This window comes from Saccopteryx bilineata, chromosome 3 (genome assembly GCF_036850765.1).
Source record: "Saccopteryx bilineata isolate mSacBil1 chromosome 3, mSacBil1_pri_phased_curated, whole genome shotgun sequence".
Lineage (NCBI taxonomy): Eukaryota > Metazoa > Chordata > Mammalia > Chiroptera > Emballonuridae > Saccopteryx > Saccopteryx bilineata.
The window spans coordinates 91257312-91263311 of NC_089492.1; positions in this window are offsets into that span (position 1 = coordinate 91257312).

The following is a 6000-nucleotide window of genomic DNA, read 5'->3' on the forward strand; positions in this document are numbered from 1 at the left end:
GCAGGAGCAGCTCCATGCTCCTGTCTCTCTCTCAAAAGAAAGAAAAAAGTAATACAAAATCAGTTTGGGAAAAAATACATTCTTGACTTACTTTTTCACATAAGTTGTAACACGTACTATTAGGGAACAAATGATGCCTCTTCTAAATTTGTTTTTCTAATGCAATTGTTAGATTAAATGGAGGTAACCAACACAAAAGGTTTTTTAAAAAAATATATTATTTAAAATAATTCTATAATGGATTTTGCTACAACAAAAATAATGCTTTTAAAAGTATTGTCATCATTTCTGTAGGATCTACTAGAAATCTTTTGCACTTCATTTTGCAGTTGTTTATATTTATATTATAACCTGGATATCTAAAGACCTCATTCAAGCTGAAATTTAATAGAATGAAAAGAACACTGATTTGGGAGTTATCTCTGATATTTTTTTTTTTGCCTCAGATCATTATAAGAAAGAATTTCTGAACATTTACAGTTGCCTAAAGTCCATCAGGTGTCTTTGAGAGATGAGTTTTCTGTGTAGAAGGTGTTCAACTTAAAATCATAATTGATCTCAGTTTAATGAACATTAGCCTTTCCAGGCTCTGTGCTTGGTGTGTGTGTGTGTGTGTGTGTGTGTGTGTGTGTGTGTGTGTGTGAGAGAGAGAGAGAGAGAGAGAGAGAAATAAAAAGGCAGTGAGAGAGATGAGAAGAATCAACTTGTTGCAGAATTTTAGTTGTTCATTTATTGCTTTCTCATACCTGCCTTGACTGGGTGGCTCCAGATGAGCCAGTGACCCCTTGCTCAAGACAATGACCTTGGGTTCAAGCCAGTGATCTTTGGGCTTAAGCCAGCAACCATGGGGTCATATCTATGATCCCACGCTCAAACTGGCGACCTCGGGGTTTTGAACCTGGTCCTCAGTGTCACAGGTTGACGCTTTATCCACTGAACCAGCACCTGGTCAGGCTGCCTTTCCAGATCTTGAAAAAAGTAAAGATAAACAATATTTTATACTTCTGAAAAAAATGTAGAGATGACAGTTGATATCAATTTTCAGAGGAACATCTTTTATGCATAACCTTAAAGATTATTATAAAGAAAACTTTGAATTACTTAGTAGTTAAAAATTTATGCAGATGAGATTCTTAAGAAAACTACTTCTAAATCTATGGAAGGGTAATTATTTTATTTTTAAGAATTTATTGGGGTGACATTGGTTAAGATTATATGGGTTTCAGGTGTGCAAATCTAACTTTTTATTAATTTTTAGAAAGAGAAAGGGAAGGGGGAGAGAGACATAGATTTGTTGTTCATTTGTTTATGCATTCTTTGGTTGATTCTTGTATGTGCCCTGACTGGGAATCAAACCCTCAGCCTTGGAGTATTGGAATGATTCTCTAACCAACTGTGCTACTCAGACAGGGCTGGTGTGCAGTTTTATATTACATTACCTTTATATTGTATCATGAGTTCACCACCCAAAGTCAAGTCTCCTTCCATCTCCATTTATCCCCACTTTAGCCTCTTTTACCTCCCCTTACCCTCCCCCCCCCCATCCTTCTGGTAATCACCATACTATATTGTCTGTGTCTGAGATTTCTTTCTTTTCTTAATCCCTTTATTTTTCACCCCGCCTCCTAAGCACCCTCCATCAGTCTGTTCTCTATTTGTGAGTCTGTTTCTACTTTATTTGTTAGTTTATTTTTATTCATTAGAGTGAAATCATATGGTACTTATATTTCTCTGACTGGCTTATTTCACTTAGCATGATACTCTCCAGGTCTGTCCATGCTGTTGCAAAGGGTAAATTTTTAAAAAAAAATTAAAAATTTTTTATTCATTTTTTAGTATTATTAATTTTAACAGGGTGACATTGATAAATCAGTGTACATATGTTCAGAAAAAACATCTCCAGGTTATTTTGACATTTGATTATGTTGCATACCCATCAGTCAAAGTCAAATGGTCTTCCGTCACCTTCTAACTGGTTTTCTTTGTGCCCCTCCACTCTCCCCTCTCTCCTCCCTTACCCCCACCCCACCCCATAAACACCACCCTATTGTCCATGTCTCTGAGTCTCATTTTTTGTACCACCTATGTATGGAATCATATAGTTGTTAGTTTTTTCTAATTTACTTATTTCATTCAGTATAATGTTATCAAGGTCCATCCATGTTGTTGTAAATGATCCAATGTCATCATTTCTTATGGCTGAGTAGTATTCCATAGTATATATGTACCAAAGCTGTTTAATCCACTAGGCCACTGACGGACACTTGGGCTGTTTCCAGATCTTCGCTATTGTGAACAATGCTACCATAAACATAGGGTGCATTTCCCTTTTGAAACAGTGCTATGGTGTTCTTGGGGTATATTCCTAAAAGTGGAATAGCTGGGTCAAAAGGCAGTTCCATTTTTAATTTTTTGAGGAATCTCCATACTGTTTTCCATAGTGACTGTACCAGTCTGCATTCCCACCAGCAGTGCAGGAGGGTTCCCTTTTCTTCACATCCTCGCTAGCACTTATTCTGTGTTGTTTTATTGATGAGTGCCACTCTGACTGGTGTGAGGTGATATCTCATTGTGGTTTTAATTAACATTTCTCTAATGATTAGTGATGTTGAGCATTTTTTCATATGCCTATTGGCTATCTGTATGTCCTCTTTGGAGAAGTGTCTATTTATTTCTTTCACCCGTTTTCTGAGTGGATTGTCTTCTTGGTGTTGAGTTTCAGAAGTTCTTTATAAATTTTGGTTATTAACCCCTTATCAGACGTATTGTCAAATATGTTCTCCCATTGTGTAGTTTGTCTTTTTATTCTGTTCTTATTGTCTTTAGCTGTGCAAAAGCTTTTTAGTTTGATATAGTCCCATTTGTTTATTCTGTCTTTTATTTCACTTGCCCGTGGAGATAAATCTGCAAATATATTGCTGCAATAGATGTTGGAGAGCTTACTGCCTATGTTTTCTTCTAAGATGCTTATGGTTTCACGAATTACATTTAAGTCTTTTATTCATTTTGAGTTTGTTTTTGTGCATAGTGTAAGTTGGTGGTCTAGTTTCATTTTTTTGCAGGTAGATGTCCAATTTTCCCAACACCATTTGTTAAAGAAGCTGTCTTTACTCTATTGTATGCTCTTACCTCCTTTGTCAAATATCAGTTGTCCATAAAGTTGTGGGTTTATTTCTGGGTTCTCTGTTCTGTTCCATTGATCTATATGCCTGGTCTTATGCCAGTATCAAGGTGTTTTGAGTATAATGGCCTTGTAGTATAACTTGATATCAGGAAGTGTGATACCTCCCACTTTATTCTTCCTTTTCAAGATTGTTGGGGCTATTCGTGTTCTTTTTTGGTTCTTTATAAATTTTTGGAATATGTGTTCTATATCTTTGAAGTATGTTATTGGTATTTTAATTGGTATTGCATTGAATTTATAAACTGCTTTGGGTAATATAGACATTTTAATAATGTATATTCTTCCTAACTATGAGCACAGTATATGCTTCCACTTGTTGGTATCTTCCTTGATTTCTTTTATCAATGTTTTATAATTTTCCGAGTACAAGTCTTTAATCTCTTTGGTTAAATTTACCCTAGATACTTAATTTTTTTGGTTGCAATAGTGAAGGGGATTGTTTCCTTAATTTCTCCTTCTGAAAGTTCATTGGTGGTGTATAAAAATGCCTCGGATTTCTGAGTATCACTTTTATATCCTGCCACCTTGCTGAACTCATTTATCAGGTCCAGTAGTTTTTTGATTGAGACTTTAGGGTTTTCTACATACAATATGATATAATCTACAAATAGTGATAGTTTTACTTCTTCTTTTCCATTTTGGATGCCTTTTATTTCTTCTTCTTGTCTGATTACTGTGGCTAGGACTTCCAGAACTATGTTGAATAAGAGTGGTGAAAGGGGGCACCCCTGCCTTGTTCCTGATGAAGGGGATTGCTTTTAATTTTTGCCCTTTGATTATGATGTTGGCTGTGGGTTTGTCATAGATGGCCTTTATCATGTTGAGGTATGTTCCCTGTATTCCCATTTTGCTGAGTGTTTTGATCATGAATGGGTGCTGGATTTTATCAAATGCTTTTTCTGCATCTATTGAAATTATCATGTGGTTTTTCTCCTTCCTTTTGTCTATGTGATGAATCACATTGATTGATTTGCAAATATTGTACCAGCCTTGCCTCACCAGAATAAATCCCACTTGATCATGATGTATGATTTTTTTCATATATTGATGGATCCAGTTTGCTAATATTTTGTTGAGAATTTTAACATCTAAATTCATCAGGGATATTGGCCTATAATTTTCTTTCTTTGTGTTTATCATTGCCTGGTTTTAGAATCAGAATTATGCTCACCTCATAAAAGGACCTTGGAAGGCTTCCTTCCTCTTGAATTTTTTGAAATAGCTTGAGAAGGATAGGAGTTAGTTCATCTTTGAATATTTGGTAGAATTCCTAGTGAAGCCATTAGGCCCAGGACTTTTCTTTGTGTGGAGTTTTTTGATAACTGTTTCGATCTCATTGGTTGTAAATGGCCTGTTTAGGTTTTATGATTCTTCCAGATTAATTTTTGGAAGATTGTATGTTTCAAGGAATTTGTCTATTTCACTTAGGTTGTTTAATTTTTTGGCATACAGTTCTTCATTGTATTTTCTTACAATATTTTGTATTTCTGTTGTGTCAATTGTTATTTCTCCACTCTCATTTCTAATTTTATTTATTTAAGTCCTCTCTCTTTTTTTCTCGATGAGTCTGGTTAAAGGTTCATCAATCTTATTTACCTTTTCAAAGAACTAGCTCCTGGTTTCATTGATCTTCTGTATTGTTTCTTTAACCTCTATGTCATTTATTTCCACTTTGATCTTTATTATTTCCTTCCTTCTACTAGCTCTGGGCTTTACTTGCTTTGCTTTTTCTAGTTCTTTTAGATGAAGGGTCAAGTTTTTTATTTAGCTTTTTCTAGCTTCTCAATGTATATCTATAATGCTATGAACTTCCCTCTCAGTACTGCTTTTGCTGTGTCCCATAAATTTTTAGTTGATGTATGCTCATTATCATTTGTTTCTAGAAATTTTTTTTCTTTCTTTCTTTTTTTACAGAGACAGAGAGAGAGTCAGAGAGAGGGACAGATAGGAACAGACAGGCAAGAACAAAGAGAGATGAGAAGCATCAGTCATCAGTTTTTCATTGCGACACCTTAATTGTTCATTGATTGCTTTTTCATATGTGCCTTGATCGTGGGCCTTCAGCAGACCGAGTAACCCCTTGCTCAAGCCAGTGATCTTGGGTCCAAGCTGGTGAGCTTTGCTCAAACCTGATGAGCCCATGCTCAAACTGGTGACCTCAAGGTCTCACACCTGGGTCCTCCTCATTCCAGTTCGACACTCTATTCATTGCTCCACTGCCCGGTCAGGCTCTAGGAATTTTTTATTTCTTCTTTGATCTCATTGTTAACCCATTCGTTCTTTAATAACATGTTATTTAGTTTTCAAGTGCTTGAGTACTTTTCAGTTTTTCTGTTGTTGATATCTAGTTTCATGCCATTGTGAACAGAGAAAATGCTTGATATGATTTCAATCTTCTTAAATTTGTTGAGACTGCTTTTGTGCCCTAACTTGTGGTCTATCCTAGAGAATGTACCCTAAGCACTTGAAAAGAATGTATATTCTTCTGCTTTAGAGTGAAAGGTTCTGAAGATATCTATTAAATCGAGTTGATCTAGTGTGTCCTTTAAGTCTGCTGTTTCTTTGTTAATTTTCTTTCTTGAGGATCTATCTAGTGATATTAGTGGGGTATTGAAATCCCCTACTATTATAGTATTGCTGTTGATCTTGCCCTTTATATCCATCAAAGTCTGCTTTATATATTTAGGTGCTCCTATATTAGGTGCGTAGATATTTATAATGGTTATATCTTCCTATTGCATTGCTCTCTTTATCATTATGTATTGAGCTTCTTTATCTCTTACTATAGCCTTTGTTTTAAAGTCCATTTTGTCTGA